The 20622-nt window shown below is 45.0% G+C and overlaps 1 pseudogene; it reads right to left on the bottom strand.

The window, feature by feature from the left end:
• Positions 1 to 1980: 1980 nt before the first annotated feature.
• LOC126263858 (5S ribosomal RNA) lies at positions 1981 to 2098 on the bottom strand (annotated as a pseudogene).
• Between the last annotated feature and the right edge of the window lie 18524 nt (positions 2099 to 20622).

Genomic DNA, 20622 nt, shown 5'->3' with positions numbered 1-20622 from the left:
TTCCTTAAATACACTACTGGCCATTAAATTGCTACACCACGAACATGACGTGCTACAGAAGCGAAATTTAACCGACAGGAAGAAGATGCTGTGACATGCAAATCATTAGCTTTTCAGAGCATTCACACAAGGTTGGCGCCGGTGGCGACACCTACAACGTGCTGACATGAGGAAAGTTTCCAACCGATTTCTCATACACAAACAGCAGTTGACCTGCGTTGCCTGGTGAAACGTTGTTGTGATGCCTCGTGTAAGGAGGAGAAATGCGTACCATCACGTTTCCGACTTTGATAAAGGTCCGATTGTAGCCTATCGCGATTGCGGTTTATCGTATCGCGACATTGTTGCTCGCGTTGGACGAGATCCAATGACTGTTAGCAGAATACGGAATCGGTGGGTTCAGGTGGGTAATACGGAACGCCATGCTGGATCCCAACGGCCTCGTATCACTAGCAGTCGAGATGACAGGCATCTTATCCGCATGGCTGTAACGAATCGTGCACCCGATCCCTGAGTCAACAGATGGGGACGTTTGCAAGACAACAACCATCTGCACGAACAGTTCGACGACGTTTGCAGCAGCATGGACTATCAGCTCGGAGACCATGGCTGCGGTTTCCCTTGACGCTGCATCACAGACAGGAGCGCCTGCGATGGTGTACTCAACGGCGAATCTGGGTGCACGAATGGCAAAACGTCATTTTTTCGGATGAATCCAGGTTCTGTTCACAGCATCATGACGGTCGCATCCGTGTTTGCCAACATCGTGGTGAACGCACGTGTATTCGTCATCGCCATACTGGAGTACCACCCGGCGTGATGGTATGGGTTGCCATTCGTTACACGTCTCGGTCACCTCTTGTTCGCACTGACGGCACTTTGAACAGTAGGCGTTACATTTCAGATGTGTTACGACCTGTGGCTCTATCCTTCATTCGATCCCTGCGAAACCATACATTACAGCACGATAATGCACGACCGCATGTTGCAGGTCCTGTGCGGGCCTTTCTGGATACAGAAAATGTTCGAATGCTGCCCTGGCCAGCACATTCTCCAGACCTCTCACCAATTGAAAACGTCTGGCCGAGGAACTGGCTCGTCACAATACGCCAGTCACTACTCTTGATGAACTGTGGTATCGTGTTGAAGCTGCATGGGCAGGTGTACCTGTACACGCCATCCAAGCTCTGTTTGACTCAATGCCCAGGCGTATCAAGGCCGTCATTACGGCCAGAGGTGGTTGTTCTGGGTACTGATTTCTCAGGATCTATGCACCCAAATTGCGTGAAAATGTAATCACATGTCAGTTCAGGTATAATATATTTGTCCAATGAATACCCGTTTATCGTCTGCATTTCTTCTTGGTGTAGCAATTTTAATGGCCAGTAGTGCATGTTAACAAGTTTCTGTATCACTATCGACTCGCTCGTATACAGAAATTTGCATGCTTGTGAGGGGGGTAGGAGGGCCAATGAATATGCTCGGTGGCTTAACTATCATGTTCTGATATATCGGCCAGCCTAAGTATCAATTTTAAGGACATCTGAAGGCAGTGTAGGCAAATCTGGCCTACTCCAAACTTCCGCCTCAGAGATTATGATATGTAAACAGTTAAAATACGATACTACACACCTAAAGTTTACACGATTCACAGGTAGATGTAGCACACGACTTAGCTTCCTTGGGTAATCTTGATGACTGTGGCGTCAAGAAGAACATCTGGCCACAAAATCACGACAATAAATAAAATTTAGATAATTGTTAAAACTAAACTTCTCCTGCACAGGCCATGAAGGCTCAAAGGTACCGACTGGCCGCCGTTTCATCCTCAGCCCAGAGGCGTCACGGGATGCGGATATGGAGGGTCATGTGGTCAGCACACCGCTCTCCCTTCTGCAGGTCAGTTTCCGAGACCGGAGCCGGTACTTCTCAATCAAGTATCTCCTCAGTTTGCCTCCCAAGTGCTGAGTGCATCCCGCTTGCCAACAGCGCTCGGCAGACCGGATGGTCACCCATCCAAGTGCTAGCCCAGCCCGACAGCGCCTAACTTCGGTGATCTGACGGGAACCGGTGTTACCACTGAGGCAAGGCCGTTGGCTGATAATAAATAAAATCTACGAAATTTTGAAATTTCACATACAATTCTAGATATGATAAACATGAAAGAAAGAAGAAATCTATTATCGTCATCTTCAGGCGCCTTTCGGGAATATCGCTTTTTCATTATTGTAATTATTATTCATTACTTGTGTTTCTCACTCATCCCTTAAACTAAAAACTCTTTTAAATAAATCTTCGAATGTGTTAAATGCATAGATTCACAAGCTGTGCACGAGGTGTGTTTCATCGCGTTCAGATTGGGCGAATTTGATGGCCAAAATTTCAACGCGAGTACAAGTAGCACACTCTTCAAAACACTGTAGCACAATTCTGACCTTGTGACTACGACAGTTATCCTGCGGAAACATGACATCAAGCATGAAGAGATGTAGATGGTCCGCAATAACGTTCATTTAGTGGTGCCTTCGATTACTAACACAGTTACCGTGTAAGCCCATGAAAATGTCCGCCATAACAATATTGTCCCCATTGGTCTGGTCCAGTAGAGCAATGCGTATTTCGAACAGCCGTTCGCCTGGATGACGATGTACCCCAAAGTGACAACAAGAAATGACTTTCATCTAACTAGGCAACACGTTTTCATTGATCCACGGTCCAGTCGCGATGCGTGCCCACTACAGTTGTAACTGACGAGGCCATTGGGAACACGGTTACGAGCAGGGAGTGTCTGCTCGTCTGCTCTGGAGCCTCATGCTCAACAATTTGCGCTGAATGGTGTGCTTCGAAACACTTGTAACTGCACCAGCGTTGTGCTCTGTCATCATATCTGTTGTCACTGCCTATCCTGCTTGGCAGAAGAGTCAAGCCTGCGACCTCTACGTTCCGTGATGCAACGAGGTAGAACATCTTGTCGTATACTCGTGGTTTCACTATCCTTCAACCACTTCCATTGATAATCACGACAGTATCTCGTTGAGAGCCTACCAGCTTCACCGTTTCCGTGATGGAAAGTCACAGGCTAGTTGCTAATATCCCATCTGCCAATCTGACTGATGAAATGTGTGATGTTTACCAAGTATGAGCTTCTTTCATTTCTTTACACTACGTGGTTTCAATTGTTAGACTCTCCAAATATTCGTTGTATCTAAACACATTCCTGGAAGACTTTTTCGAATAATTTTACTCAGTTCGACAGTTCTCATTCTCTTATACATGGCTGTGTTGCTACTTTGACACGATGCACTCCGGCAGGCAGAAGATAGTGGAGAATCGTGAGCTAGTTGACAGACATCAGACGTGCGCAGTGGTCTGGAACTGCCGAGACACGAGTCTCAGTCTTTAGGATGCTACGCAGCGGGGGTTTAAAGGGGCGGTAATTACCCAGAAATCCGTGCCAGGTCGCACGTGCGAGGCGGCGAGTCCAATTTCACGGTGCGCGCCGCGCAAACCGAACTGTTCCTCCCATGTTCCCGCCTGTGGCGACGTTGCTGTTCTCGTCTCGCACGTGTGAGATGCATTTGACGTTGTTCTGCACTGCTTGGGTGGCTTCACTCGTGGCGAGCATTGAGGATGCGCTACATCGTAGCTGCTACCGCACGAAAGAATTGACAAGGAATTGTTACATTTCTGTTCCATCGCCACTCACCCCAATAGTTATTTACAGCCCTCCTTTCCATTATTAGAAATATCGCCGTACTGGCGAGAACGCTTCTACGGCGGTTGTATGGTATCGCGACCACGTGTTATTACTGTTGTCACGAATGTATTCCTACGTCCGTGCTTTTCCACTTATTTTTATTTGCGTTTCATTTAACTCAAAATTGCTGCAATTTCTATAAAAGAATATTCGAATCTTACATAACAAAAAAATAGTAATACTTCCGATACATGAAGAAACAGAGGAAGTACTAACACAGTCAGCATTTTAAGCTTCCTTTAGTCATTAATATTTTTCATGGAGCCAGTTGTCTCTATTACGGTCAGTAGTCTTCTAGTCAACGGATACAAAGATTAGTTGGGACTTCAAAAGCTATTACGTTCCAAGCTGTTTTCAAGTTACTGATTAATTCATTTTGTGCCGAGCACTGCTTATTCCTGATCTTCATAATCAATGGAGACCACAAAGTCTCTACTAATCTGGTGAGTCAAGAGAGTCACGTAATTTGTGAAAAACGTCATAATTACTGGGTTTTGAATTATTTGTGTTTGGTGTTAAAATTTTGATGGAATTAAAAGCCCTTTTGCATACAAACTGGCGCACAGCAGAACCATACATATTTCCTTTCTTTCTTGTATAGCACATTTCTGCTCAATTTGCTCGATTTATCTATGAAATTTGGGTGAATTCCTGTAGCAAACTTTCCTTGATGAAATAATCCTTGTTCGTACTGCTAGAGTCTAGTTTACAATCGAATCGTCCTTCATTTTTTTATAATGTTCTAAAATGACATGTGGGACAACCTCAGTCGACTTCCAATGTCTCAGCAGCTCCAACCGTTTTCTAATACATTATTTGAAGTGGTAAGAAGAGAGTTCCTAAGTTTTGTAACCTGCTCTCTTAGTTAGTGAAACTGCATCTGAATCACATCGTCCGGTTTTAAGCCAACTGTTGCGACTGCACACAAGCGTTCTGTGCACCAATAATATCTTATTCAATGTCACAGAGGAAATAACTAAGTTTAGGCAACTTACATTTGAATAACTGTTTGAAGAAATACGAAGAAAGTAAGTTAAATATAAAACATTAAAGGAAATGGAAAACCATATTTTTATCTTCACTATGGAATAATAGTTCTTGAAGCCTCAGCTAATGTTGTGGTTTCTATATTCAGAAAACCATAGGGCTGTAACACATGCAAAATGTCTACATACAAAACATTATAGGTTAATAAGAAAAAATACATTAATACTATTTTGTTTTGTTAATCCTTAATTACTTACTTTTCTCGCAGTTGCGTACTCGCTTCCCGAGCACGGGGTCCCGGGTTCGATTCCCGGCGAGGTCAGGGATTTTCACCTGCCTCGAGATGACTGGGTGTTGCTGTGACGTCTTCATCATCATCATTCATCCCCATTACTGTCGGAGGAAGGCAGTGACAACCCACCTCCGCTAGGACCTTTCCTAGTACCGCGGTGTGGGTCTCCCGCATCATCCCCTACGCTCTGTCGAGGAGTATGGGACCTCATCATGATCTTATAGTCATCAATTCAATTTTTTAGACTTTAAAGATTAAAGTTGACTGCTTTTTGTTTAAGAAATAACAATTATTTTGAATAAAACCTAACATAATGAAAAACGAATGAAAGAGCATAGGTGTTTGAATGTTGTTTTGACCACTGCACGTACATTCTGTACACTTCTTTTCCGAGTTACAGCAGCAGTAGGTGCATCATTATTCCCACGGATTACCTGCCAGAATTGTAGCTAGTGAGCTTCCTTTTCTGATTGTTATTAGGACCCATAGACGGCGCCCTTGAACGACCTGGAACTTCAAATGGTTCAAATGGCTCTGAGCACTATGGGACCTAACTTCTGAGCTCATCAGTCCCCTAGAACTTACAACTACTTAAACCTAAATAACCTGAGGACATCACACACATCCATGCCCGAGGCGGGATTCGAACCTGCGACCGTAGCGGTCTCGCAGCTCCAGACTGTAGCGCCTAGAACCGCTCGACCACTCCAGCCGGCGGACCTGGAACTGCTTCGTACTACTTTCAACACGGAATCCAACAGTAGGTACTCACCCATTGTTTGATCGACAAGATTCGCGGCAGGAAGACAAAAATCGCTAACGACCAAAGAGTTCAAAAATAAGGGATCCACAGCGCAAGAAAACGTTGTGATACACTATTTGCCGCAACTGCATGTTTACAGTATGTCCAGCCAGTGGAAGGCTTCTGTTTCGATGACCGCACACATTGCATGTGCTTATAATCGTCACTTTCTGGGAATATAAGGACGGACAGCTGTTAACTTACCGCTGCTCGGGCGGCTCTTGCAAACCTTTGACTGTATCTTTGAAGAGGAGAGCTTTACAAAAACAGCTACATAACAACATATTTTTTACAAACTGTCCAAAAATATGGCTTCCTGTTTATTTTCAATTTCTACCTCTCTTACACCAATCCAAGTATGAAGTATGCAGAGTCAAATTTACTATCTAATCCAAATTTGCTACCTAAGGTTTCAAGCTTGCAACATTTTATAGGAGCATCTCCAGTTGTAAATGTCGTGCAGCTTTGCTGGCGGAGAAACTCCCATGGAGGTTCAGCAATCTAAATTGGTTTTTTTTCAGCCGATGCAGCATCTTTACTTGGCGATATGCTTCTGTTGTGATTCGAGATTTGTGAACGTACTGTAAGAATTGACAGAGTAATCGCTAATGTGGAGAGTTCGGGAAAACACCGATTGTTTTGTCTGAAAGAAATCGAATGAAATATAAGCATCGGGTGAAGTGGACTCGTAGATAGTTTGCTTGAGGTGCAAGGAGCAGCAACATAATTATAATTTCTGGGTGCAAGCCGTTATGTACAACAGAAAAAACACTACACTTGGAGGAAGAGAGAGAGAGAGAGAGACAGAAGCGTTTTTTTCAAAAGAAATATTGATTTCTTACGAGCGTTCGCACTCTCAGCAATCAACTATTCCACGAAGATTGAAATTTTTCTGAGTGTTGTACCACGTCATTGTATAAAATTAGTTATAAACTTAAAAACAACGTTCCGACCGTGTTACAAAGGCCTCGTCAGGACAAGACTGGTTTTTGGTGGAGGTAAGGGAGCTCCATTTCAGACCATAGGTGTTAATATTTTATACTTTTATTTGAAACTTCGTTGGCTACTATATAGGTTAATGACGGAAGGGGTAGGCTAGGAAAGAAGCTGTTTGTGGGTTAGCCGGCTTGCCAGTGATCAGCGACAGTCCGCAAATAAGCGCTTGGTTTCTGGTGGGCAAGTTTTCCTCCTGTTGTGAGCGGAAACGCTATGACCGTTCCCCCGTCGCGCCCGTATCCTGTGACCATTCGCGGCCCGTTGAACTGACACGAGATAGCCGGCGGCCAGGACGCCGGAAGTTTGTAGCCGTCCTCTCTACTGACACTGTCAAGCTGATTAATAATTCCTTTCTAATCGTCGTTGGTCCCGTTCCTTTCCGGCAGCAGCGATGTTGGAGATTTTTTGTTTTACCGGATTCCTGATATTCTCGATTCACTAGAGAAATGATCGTACGCGAAAAACCCCACTTCATCGCTACCTCGGATATGCTGTGTCCCATCGCTCGTGCGCCGACAAAACACCACGTTCAAACTCACTTTTATCCTGAGAACCTGCCATTGTAGCAGCAGTAACCGATCTAACAACTGCGCCAGGCACTTTTTGTCTTATATAGGCGTTGCCGATGGCAGCGCCTTATTCTGCTTGTTTACATGTCTGTGTATTTGAATACACATGCCTATGCCAGTTTCCTTGACGCTTCAGTGTAAATCGGCGATAGGGGAACACTTCCGTAACTGACAAAGGAACCTCCCCATCGCACCCCCCTCAGATTTAGTTATAAGTTGGCACATTGGATAGGCCTTGAAATACTGAACACAGATCGATCGAGAAAACAGGAAGAAGTTGTGTGGAACTGTGAAAAAAATAAGCAAAATATACAAATTGAGTAGTCCATGCTCAAGATATGCAACATTAAGGAAAATAGCAGCTTAGTAGCGCTGTGGTCCTATGGTTAGCGTGAGCACCTGTGGAGCGAAAGGTCCTTGGTTCAAGTCTTCCCTCCAGTGAAAATTTTAATTTTTTATTTTCAGACAATTATCAAAGTTCAGGCACACACACACAATCAACTTCGCTCTCTAAAGTTCCAGGACATGTTCAGATTTGCTTGGACATATGCAGGATTTGACGGTGTACACACGGAAAAATTTGAAAACGTTAAAAACATATGTTTTGACAGAGCACAGGGAAAACTGTGCGACTGTGAAACTGTTGCATTCATTTGTTGCAGTTTATGAGACAAACTCTTGTGATTTCATCACTTTTTTGGGAGTGATTATCACATCCATAAGAAAACCTAAATCGGGCAAGGTAGAAGAATCTTTTTGCCCATTCACCAAGTTTACAAGTTAGGTGGGTCGACAAAATATTCCTGTCATGTGACGCACATGCCGTCAGCAGTGTCGTATAGAATATATCAGACGTGTTTTCCTGTGGAGGAATCGGTTGACCTATGACCTTGCGATCAAATGATTTCGGTTCCCATTGGAGAGGCACGTCCTTTCGTCTACTAATCGCACGGTTTTGCGGTGCGATCGCAAAACACAGACACTAAACTTATTACAGTGAACAGAGACGTAAATGAACTAACGGACAGATCATAACTTTGCGAAAATAAAGAAAGTAAACTTTTCACTCGAGGGAAGACTTGAACCAAGGACCTCTCATTCCACAGCTGCTCACCCTAACCACGAGACCACGGCGCGCGTGAGCTCAGATTATCCTTGATGTTGCATATCTTTGGCGTGGACTACCCAGTTTCCATATTTTACTTATTTTTTTCATAGTTCCACACAACTTCTTCCTGTTTTCTCGATTGATCTGTGTTCAGTTTTTCAAGGCCTATCCACTGTGCCAACTTACAACTAAATCTGAGGGGGGTGCGATGTGGAGGTTCGCTTGTGAGAACAGCCTATCTCGTTCCAGAGAGCCCCTGTGCTGGCGAAAGACCCATGGACGCGGAACGCAAAATTCGAAAGGCGATTGAAATTATTAAGCAGCCTGACAACATCAATAGAGAGTACTTTATGTGAATGCGCGATGTTTGTTCTTTCGCACATGTCCTGAAGAATAGACGTCACGCATTCATACACACATTAAAAAAAGTTTTCCATCACCCAGGTTCCCAGAACTCCTGAAGATAGACGTTTGCTATGGATATTGTATCACAGACACAGTCCCTTTGACTGTTCAGTGATGTCACTAAACCCGCACAGAGATGTAAACAACCATGCATGAGCAGCGCCTATTAGACGGAGGGGATCCGACAGCCGGTTCCAGTCATTCCACCAGAAAGGAGGTACTCACTTTTATCCTGAGAACCTGCCATAGTAGCAGCAGTAACCGACCTAACAACTGCGGCAGACATTTGCTGTCTTAGACAGACGTTGCTGCTTGTTTACATGTCTCTGAATTTGAATACACATGCCTGTACCAGTTTCTCTGGCGCCTCAGTGTAAGTCGGCGATAGCGGAATACTTTAGTAACTGAGAACAGCCTACCTCGTTCCAGGAAACCCGTGTGCTGGCGAAAGACCCGTGGATGCGGAACGCAAAATCCGAGAGGTGATTGAAATTATTAAGTAGCCAGAAAACATCAATAGAGAATACTTTATGTGAGTGCGCGATGTTTGTTCTTTCGGATATGTCCTAAGGAATAGACGTCATTCATTCATACAAAAATCAAAAAAAGTTTTGCATCACCCCAGTTCCCAGAACTCCTGAAGACAGACGTTGACTGTGGATATTGTATCTCAGACACAGTCCTTTGACTGTTCAGAGATGCCACTAACCTCGCCCGAAGATGTAAATAACCATGCATGAGCAGCGCCTATTAGACGGAGGGGGATCCGACAGCCGATCAGTTCCAGTCATTCCAACAGGAATGAGCTACACGGCTCGTGTTTCCTGTAGTTCAAGCATGCCTACACGGTCAATGCCGCGGTTCTATCGCGTCGGCATTGTTAGTTTGAGCCAGAAAGGGCTCTCAACAAGGGAAGTGTCCAGGCGGCTCGGAGTGAACCAAAGCGATGTTGTTCAGACATGGAGGAGATACAGAGAAGCATGAACTGTCCATGAGATGCCTCGATCAAGCCGCCCAAGGGCTAACACTGCAGTGGATGACCGCTACCTACAGATTATGCCTCAGAGGAACCATGAGAGCAACGCCACCAATACGTTTTGTGCAGCCACAGGACGTCGTGTTACAACTCAGACTGTGCGCAACAGGCTGCATGACGCGCAACTTCACTCCCAACGAGCATGACGAGGGCCATCTTTGCAACCACGACACCATGAAGCGCGGTACAGATTGACCCAATAACATGCCGAATGGACCGCTCAGGATTGGGATCAGGTTCTCTTCACCGATGTTTGTCGCATATGCCTTCAACCAGACAATCGTCGGAGACGTGTTTGTAGGCAACCCGGTCAAGCTGAACGCCTTAGACACGCTGTCCAGCGAGTGCAGCAAGGAGGAGGTTCCCTGCTTTTTTGCGGTGACATTATACAGGGACGACGTACGCCACTGGTGGTCATAGAAGGCGCCATATCGACTGTACGACACGTGAATGCCATCCTCCGACCGATAGTGCAACCATATCGGCAGCATGTTGGCGAGGCATTCGTCTTCATGGACGACGATTCGCGCCCCCATCGTGCACATCTAGTGAATGACTTCCTTCAGGATATCGACATCGCTCGACTAGAGTGGCCAGCATGTTCTCCAGACATGAACCACATCGAACTTGCCTGGGATAGACTGAAAAATGCAGTTTATGGACGACTTGGCCCACCACACACTCTGAGGGATCTACGCCAAACCGTCGTTAAAGAGTGGGGCAATCTGGACCAACAGTGCCTTGATGAACTTGTGGATAGTATGCCACGACGAATACAGGCATGCATCAATCAAGAGGACGTGCCACCGGTGTGTATAGCAATGTGGACCACGACCTCTGAAGGTCTCGCTGTATGGTTGTACAACATGCAATGTGTGGTTTTAATGAGCAATAAAAAGGGCGGAAATGATGTTTATGTTGATCTCTCGGCACTGAGGTGATGCAAAACTTTTTTGATGTGTGTATAATGGATTCGCCTCGATAAGCAATTAGTCCGCAACCTTCAGTGCGGATGCACAGTATCGTTCGACCTCCAAACGGGAATCTAAAATTAGCGAGCGTGGAGGATATGAACGGGGACTGCGAATAGGTGACGCTAGGTGGGGATGTGGGTCGGCCGGGGAGCGTGTCATAATAGTCCGAGAATTTGCGATAAACACTTGCGTCCGGATGGCGCAGTGGTTAACGCAACTGCTTTAGTAACAGCGTGATCCCGGAGTCGAGTCCCGGTCCAGCACACATACGAGGTGCGGCTAGAAAAAAACCGGACTGATGCTGGAAAAAACATTTATTTACAATTATTTACAATTTCATGTTATCTCCTTCAATGTACTCTCCTCCTCGGTCTCTACACCGCTCCATACGAATTTTCCACTGTTCATAGCAATGCTGCAGATCATTTGCGGTAAGTCCATACATTACTTCCGTCGCTTTTTCTTTTACTGCTTCAACAGTCTCAAATCTAGTTCCTTTCAAAGCTGATTTGACTTTAGGGAAAAGAAAAAAGTCACAGGGGGCCAAATCAGGTGAGTAGGGTGGATGATCTAAGATGGGAATGTTGTGTTTTGCCAAAAACGTCTTCATTGACAACGCACTGTGAGCTGGGGCATTGTCTTGGTGAAGGATCCATGACTTTTTTCTCCACAAATCGTTCCGTTTTCTCCGTACTCGCTCACGTAGGGTAGCCAGGACGCTAATGTAGTAATGCTGATTCACTGTTTGTCCCTCTGGTACCCAATCAATGTGCACAATCCCTTTGATGTCAAAAAAACAATCATCATTGCCTTGAATTTCGATTTTGACATTCGTGCTTTTCTTTGTCGTGGAGAACCAGGAGTTTTCCAATGCTTCGATTGGCGTTTAGTTTCGGGATCGTAAGTAAAAAACCACGATTCATCGCAAGTAATAACATTTTGTAAGAAGGTGGGATCACTTTCAATGTTTTCCAGGATGTCAGAACAAATCATTCTTCGGCGTTCCTTCTGTTCAATTGTGAGACACTTTGGAACCATTTTTGAACACACTTTGTTCATGTTGAAACTTTCATGAAGAATCTGCCTAACACTTTCCTTGTCAACTCCTGTTAACTCAGACACTGCTCTGATTGTTAAACGGCGATCTTGTCGAACAAGTTTACCGATTTTTTCAATGTTTGCATCAGTTTTTGCTGACAATGGTCTGCCAGTGCGAGTGTCATCACTGGTGTCTTCGCGGCCATCTTTAAATCGTTTAAACCACTCAAACACTTGTGTACGCGATAAACAATCATCGCCGTACACTTGTTGTAACATTACAAACGTTTCACTTGCGGATTTTCCTAGTTTGAAACAAAATTTGATGTTAACACGCTGTTCTTTCTGTACACTCAACATTTTCCGACGCACAGACAAAACGTCAACTACTTAAAACAGACGCCACGGGCCGACTGAGTGCAGGAGGCAGATGAAACTCGAGCAGTAGGCGGAGCGAGAGTCACGTGACAGCCCACGCGACTTTCAGCCTTATTGCATTCGTTTTATTGTTTCACCAGTACTAGTACGGTTTTTTTCTAGCCACACCTCGTATTTCACTTGTCGCCGCCGATTCCGCACAAAGTCCCGATGCAGCTGATATCATCAGTTTCTTCCCTCTCTCTTCCTTTCCCTCCCGTCCACCTTCAATTTATATAATCAACAGAGAGGATAGCTACAAACTTCCTGCGTACCGGCTGCCCGCTAGCGCAGCCCAACGGGCCGCGAACGGTCGAGGGGCAGAAGCCTCACCGGGCGCGGTCACGACAGCCTAAACAAACAGCTACAGGGCAACAGTCGGTGCATTTCCACGCACCAGGAAGAAAACATGTCCACCAGAAAGCAAGCGCTGACTGGCAGACTGTCGCCAGTCACTGACACGCCGCCTCACCCACGAACAGCTTCTTTCCTACCCTTCTCCTTCCAATATTTTAGGCCCAATAAAGTTTAAAAAAATATACCGTATTGACACCAATCGTTTCCAATAAATAGAGCCACCTTACCTCCACTAAAAACTATTCTTACTCTGAGGAAGGCCGTTATAATTCGATCGAAACGTTGGTTTTAAGCTTATAATCAAATTGATTTATACAAGGACGCGGTTCAACTGCCTGTTCATCATATCGGCACGTTAATAATGCAATCAAGTCCGCCACGTATGTCTCAATTCAGCTTCCAAGATCAGAATTTTTCCTTCACTAAGTTCAGTTTTGAAGTTTCCTATCTTAGACTTCACTTTTTGAATATCAGTTTTCAACTTTATGACCTTGCATTTCAGATTTCACACTCAGCATATTAGGATTAATGCTCTGTATTCCACGTGAGACGCCCGCTAAACCCGCTGGGCAGAACAGGTGATAGGGATTGTGGAAAGTGCAAATAAAGTGTCGGTCAATTTAAATTCAAAAGTGCAATTTATTGCAATTTAATAACACCTTTAATCCAAAACGGTGCATAGCCGGGCCATTACAACTATGAGTTTCAAAATCCAATTCTTTCACGGCTGAAGGCCTCCAAACAAGAAAATATTTTAAAAAGCAACAAGATAAATTTCAAGAGACTAAAGACAGTCAGTTAAATTGGAAATAAAATTATATATATATATATATATATATATATATATATATATATATATATATATATATATATATATGGCTGAAGGACACAATTAAATTTCAAAATTTTTAAAATATATTACCATAATATTTTAAGGCAGATGGCCGCAATGTTTTCGCTTAAGGGGAAATTTTGAGAATAAGGCTGTAAGTGGCTGAAGGCCCACAGTTGATTTTCCAAACATTAAAAAATACCTTAACATTTTCAATGGTCGAATGCACACTAAATGAAAAAGCAATGCAACTACAATAACTAAATTTAAGAATAAGGTTTTAAGCGGCTGAAGGCCCAGAATTGATTTACATAAAACACAATAATTTTTTATTCTTTTAAAGCATTGGCTGTAATAGATTACCAACAGACCATTAAGGGGGGGGGGGGGGGGGGGGAAGACTGCCTTCGAAACATTAATGTTCACTTAGGTGAGACAGGTGGTGGGCCCAACTACACATGATCCGTCGGTAACCCAACCAAGAGACAGTCACAGACAAACTGACCAAACGGCTTGTTTGCCACCAATCGGTACATAAAACTCAAAGACCAAACTGTTGCAGACGTGATTATCCACAATGAAATATGTATTAAGCTGTCAAAATTACACACCATGTTTGACAGCAACAATAGGTGAGGAAAGTGCGCTGCCTGAAATTACGTTAGTGGCCAGGGCAGATAACCGGAACACTAATAGTCACAAAGCAGAAAATTCCGCTGGTGCACTTTAATTGTAGTGAACCAATATAGTTAATTCCACCGGACGGCGATTCGGTTTCACCACTACAAACACTTCGTGTTGCTCACAGGAGAAGCTCCCCAACAGCGAACCACCGAAACGAACGACACAACATGAACGGTCGTGGCTTGGGTACTTGACACACCACTCAACTTTGACGTCCTGGGTCGGTGAGCCACGAAGCTCGTAGCGATCGGACAGCTCCACACACGCTCCGACACTGCGCAGGGGCTGATAGCGGACCCAGCCGACTGCACCGCACGGAGATATCCTCCCTGGTCCGCACCAACCGACCGACTCGCTGCCAGCACGCCGTTAAAATTTAAAACAAGTTGTCAATGGAAATGACACCAACTACACACACACAGTCTGGCAAACACTTGCACGAAGACTTGGACGACACTAAGCAGTGGCTGTGCAAACACGAAGAGAAATCGGGAATCGATCCACACACACAGCCAAGCCATAAGCGATCGGCGAGCCAATTGACGTCGTGCGTTAGGATGACCGACAGACGATCCACGATGACCGTCCCGGCGTAAGTTATGTGTGGCGGCAACGGTCGGGCGAGCCATGGACATGCGGGCCTCACTACTGCTCCAACCCGACTGAACTAGCGCCGCATTCCAACTCCCCGACTGGCAGGTCAGAAATGCACTCCTAGCACGTTCCAATTGACTGACAGCCCGAACTCGCGACCCGAACTCTGCTTACGTCAAGACAACGACCTAGCAGTCGAGCAAACATACTACGAGAGGGGATATATTAATACGCGCTGCTAGTGCCGCTCACGGTCAGGCAAAGTAGTAACTCAGTGACAGTTGTAATTTAAATTAACGTGGTGAGGTGGAAGTACGTTAAAAACAGGGTGTAAAATACATGATGGCGGGAACGTGAGCCATGCACGGCTCGCCACGGACAAGCTTTACCTACAAGCCATATTTTGGGTTTTTCACTACCGATTCCTGATCATCCTGAGTCTGTGTAGCTGACATTGAACATCCGAAATCTACGTCTCCACCAGTATGGCTATCTTCAGTTTTTATGGAATTTTCTCCTACTAAATTATCCTCTTCAATACAGCATCAACGTAGTAGCCATTTTTATGCGAGAGGTGTTCAGCAAGATTTTTCTGAAAGCTGGTTGGTTTTATTCAGGATTTGGGTACTCCACGTTATTTCCCACTCTTTTTTTTCTACAAAACTCTGTCTGTCAACGTAATCTATTCATTGTGACGGCCTTACGCAACCTTACTGAGAGAAACTACATGCCCGTATAGTACCACGCTACTTGTCGACGTCGAAGCCAACGTCTTGCTCTCAATAACCTCCCTGTCATCAACGTACTACATCCCGCGGAGTGCATCCTTCATTGGCCCAAGAAAGGTGGAAGTTGGAAGGTGTGAGATTCGTGCTGTAGAGTGGATAAGGACGAACAGTGCAGCGAAGTTCTGTGACGTCCTCTACAGTGTGTGGACTTGTCTGAGGAGTTGCGCTGTCATGGGGAAGAAGTACGTCTGCGTTTTTTTGGCGACGATCGCTGAAGTTTCTTCAGTTTCCCGAGGGTATCACAATACACTTCAAACTTGATCGTTGCACCATGACGGAAGACATCAATCCGAATAATTCCTTCAGAGTTCCAGAAGACCATAGTCATGTCTTTACCAGCCGAGGATGTGGCTTTGAACTTTTTCTTCGGAGGAGAGATAGTGCTGCGCTTTTCCGTGGATTGAGGTTTTGTTTCCGTTTCGAAGTGACGAATAGCTTCGTTGTATGCAAGAACTCCGCACGGAAAGTCCTTCGTTGCCTGTTATAGTCTTCTGTTACGCGGTGAGGAACCCAGCGGGAACATAGTACCCGAACTGCTGGGCGAGTCAGTAAAGACGTCCAGTTGTACAGCGATATGTTTGATTGTGATCGGTCGATCAACTCAAATGAGAGTGTCCGCACGTTGCAGTATTACAGGAGTCACTGCTGTGTGCGGCCGGCCGGCACGCGGGATTTCGGACTGGTTTGCGCAACCTCGTTGTGGTGGTGACAGACGTTTCGCCCAACGACTCACCGTGCTTTTGTTCACTGCCAGATTTCGGTAGACATTCCGCAAGCGCCTATGAATATCTGCGATACTCTGGTTTTCCGCCAAAAGAAAATGACACCTCTCTGCTTGGAACGCGCCTCCGTTACAGACACCATTTTGAAGGCTAAGTATAGCGCCGCCACATTCAGGAACTTCATGAAAGTATAGCGGCAGAGGCGGTAATATTCATCGATGTCCCGCAACAAATTCTGCACTTTTTAAACAGAAATGAAATAGGAAAAAAGCGTTTTATGCTATTTACTGAACTGCCCTCATGATTTCATTATAATTCCACAGTTATAAGTGCCAAAAAGTACTGTAAATGTTCGTTGTCTACACAATCCTCATTATTTTCGAGGCACTGTGAAGGAATACTTAGCAAACTCATCGTATTTTATTTCTTGAGTGTGTCGTCTCGATCCGAATATAACATGATGTATCAAGTCCTCTGTTACGCATCCCATTGTAAACTAGCACTGTCTCGTCGCTCATTTTTCACGAACATAACAGATAGTCACAGTTACCCCAGTTAATATATGCCAGGCCTGAAGAAACCTTATTGTCAATTTAGAGCATGGGTGCCTGCCACAAAAGTAGGAAAGGATGCGGAGTTCACCGACAATGATCGAAATTTTGATAGTTAAATTTCAGATTTTATTGTCAAACAAGCTTCCACGGATTATTCAAATAATTCACAAAATACAACATGCGCTATCACATAAACTGTAACTATTTACATACCTGGAAATTGAAATAAGAACACCGTGAATTCATTGTCCCAGGAAGGGGAAACTTTGACACATTCCTGGGGTCAGATACATCACATGATCACACTGACACAACTACAGGCACATAGACACAGGCAACAGAGCATGCACAATGTCGGCACTAGTACAGTGTATATCCACCTTTCGCAGCAATGCAGGCTGCTATTCTCCCATGGAGACGATCGTAGAGATGCTGGATGTAGTCCTGTGGAACGGCTTGCCATGCCATTTCCACCTGACGCCTCAGTTGGACCAGCGTTCGTGCTGGACGTGCAGACCGCGTGAGACGACGCTTCATCCAGTCCCAAACATGCTCAATGGGGGACAGATCCGGAGATCTTGCTGGCCAGGGTAGTTGACTTACACCTTCTAGAGCACGTTGGGTGGCACGGGATACATGCGGACGTGCATTGTCCTGTTGGAACAGCAAGTTCCCTTGCCGGTCTAGGAATGGTAGAACGATGGGTTCGATGACGGTTTCGATGTACCGTGCACTATTCAGTGTCCCCTCGACGATCACCAGTGGTGTACGGCCAGTGTAGGAGATCGCTCCCCACACCATGATGCCGGGTGTTGGCCCTGTGTGCCTCGGTCGTATGCAGTCCTGATTGTGGCGCTCACCTGCACGGCGCCAAACACGCATACGACCATCATTGGCACCAAGGCAGAAGCGACTCTCATCGCTGAAGACGACACGTCTCCATTCGCCCCTTCATTCACGCCTGTCGCGACACCACTGGAGGCGGGCTGCACGATGTTGGGGCGTGAGCGGAAGACGGCCTAACGGTGTGCGGGACCGTAGCCCAGCTTCATGGAGACGGTTGCGAATGGTCCTCGCCGATACCCCAGGAGCAACAGTGTCCCTAATTTGCTGGGAAGTGGCGGTGCGGTCCCCTACGGCACTGCGTAGGATCCTACGGTCTTGGCGTGCATCCGTGCGTCGCTGCGGTCCGGTCCCAGGTCGACGGGCACGTGCACCTTCCGCCGACCACTGGCGACAACATCGATGTACTGTGGAGACCTCACGCCCCACGTGTTGAGCAATTCGGCGGTACGTCCACCCGGCCTCCCGCATGCCCACTATACGCCCTCGCTCAAAGTCCGTCAACTGCACATAGGGTTCACGTCCACGCTGTCGCGGCATGCTACCAGTGTTAAAGACTGCGATGGAGCTCCGTATGCCACGGCAAACTGGCTGACACTGACGGCGGCGGTGCAGAAATGCTGCGCAGCTAGCGCCATTCGAAGGCCAACACCGCGGTGCCGTGCGTGTGATCATTGCTTGTACAGCCCTCTCGCAGTGTCCGGAGCAAGTATGGTGGGTCTGACACACCGGTGTCAATGTGTTCTTTTTTCCATTTCCAGGAGTGTATATTGTGGCTTTTTCATATAATTTTAACAAAACCGACAGACATCGATGTCCAGCGTGAGACTGAATGCCACCTAGTGACGGTCTGGGAACGAGAATCGGCAAGGAAAGTATATGAGCGAAAAAGAGATGAATGGGAAATCATTCTAGGGACTACGTGGGACGCAAATAGAGAAATTTCCTGTCATAAGCGACTTTGACAAAAGGCAGATTGTTATGGCCCGGCGCTTCTTGTACCATCATGGTACCGCTGGTAGGACTCTTTCCATTTATCTGTCTTCCAGTTAAGTTTGGTTTTAAGTTGTCAGTCCTTCCACACTTATTCTGGTCAGTACGTCTGTCTTTAACTATATCTCCAACACTACACTGCCAGAAGCCTCGTATTTCCATACACGTTAAGATGAATGTGAAGACAATATAGCTCATATATTTTTTATGTATATTCTGTTTTCCCATAGTGGGTATTTTTGTTCCTTAGTTCATTTATTCTTTAACCTACTAATAACATACTGTGGTTGGTACACGTAAGATGCTAATTTATCCTGGATCTGGTGAGCATAAGCAGAAACAAAATATGCGACAATCTACCATTCCTGACTGTACTTGACTACCATGATATATGTATAATAACTCCTTATTGCTGTGTATTTGACGGGTACTGACAGTTATGTAAGTTACATCATCTATTATAGTAATCTAAAATGTACTTTCATCTATTTGTACTTCTTAATTACTGCTATACAATGATGTATATCTTATGCTTATACTATTTCACTATCGATTATTTTTAACAGCTTGACATGTGTTGTAGCTTCATTACAGTTTCTGATCTTCTATAGCCTAATCACGCCTACTGCTTTGCATTGATTAATTCCTCTAGAATGTATTTGCTTCTTGTATTTTAAATACCTCTATTTTTGTTCCATAGTCTTTATATGTTATGAGCAAATAATCTGCTATAATAGATTCTCCTAAACTGACAACACTGCCTAATATTTCTCTTACATTATTGAATCTTTATCACCCTTCTTAATGGGATTTTTTGGCATTTGATTATGATCGCAGGGAATACTTGCACATTGCCAGTTTAACTTACAATTTTAATAGCGAATTGGAAATTTTCGAGTGGATACAGTAAGTGACATTGACATCTGAACACAAATTGCTATATAAATCTTGTATTTATACCTTATTACATACTGTAGGAACATTACCGGTGGTCTAGGGGTTTCCGGTACGGTACTCAGGGTGTTCGGTCATAGGGTTCGTTGTACTCTGTAATAAAAGAAAGTGAGTGAACGGATAAAAGATGAACCTGAACGGGTGTCATGGGACTTCCGCCCCCAACAAATGCAAAGAACAATAACAAACAAAATGGGATTAAAAATGGAGTAAAGACTTTGACTCGTAAACAAAATGTTCTGGGTCCCAGGTTCGAACAGCGCCACTACTTGTTTTTCTTATAATAAAATCTCTAACAACGGTGGCTGAAGACTTCCGCCATAACAAGTCACCTTCGTTCTACAAACTGCCTTGACAACGAGGGCGGAAAGCGTGGAAACCACTGCGTTAAAGACACATAACGTGTATCCACAAGACATGTGGCCTATAACTGAAAGAGTGTCGTGATGATCTCTCCATTGGCAAAAGATTCCGGAATAGTCCCACATTCAGATCTCCGGGAGGTGACCATGAGAAAAACATTGAATAACCAACGGAAGGATAAAGTTCTATGAGTCGGGGCGTGACATGTCAGAACTTTTGACGTGATATGAAAGCTAGAAAGACTCAGTCTAGATATCGTGGGAGATCAGTGAAGTGAAGTGGAAAGAAGGCAAGGATTTTCGGTCAGACGAATATAGCGTAATCTCAACGACAGCAGGAAACGGAATAACGGAAAGAGGATCCGTAGTGAATAGGTAGGTAGGGCAGATAATGAGTTCCTATGAACAGGTTAGTGATAGAGTTCTTGTTATCAAAATCGACACCAAACCAACATCGACAACAATAGTTCTAATATACATGCCGACATCACAAATAGAAGATGAAGAGACAGAGAAAGTATATGAGTATACCGAAAGAGTAATTCAGTAGATTAAGAG

The sequence above is a fragment of the Schistocerca nitens genome, chromosome 6 (genome assembly GCF_023898315.1).
Source record: "Schistocerca nitens isolate TAMUIC-IGC-003100 chromosome 6, iqSchNite1.1, whole genome shotgun sequence".
NCBI lineage: Eukaryota > Metazoa > Arthropoda > Insecta > Orthoptera > Acrididae > Schistocerca > Schistocerca nitens.
Note: the sequence above shows the minus strand (reverse complement) of the source record. Positions and strands in the feature narration are given on the sequence as shown.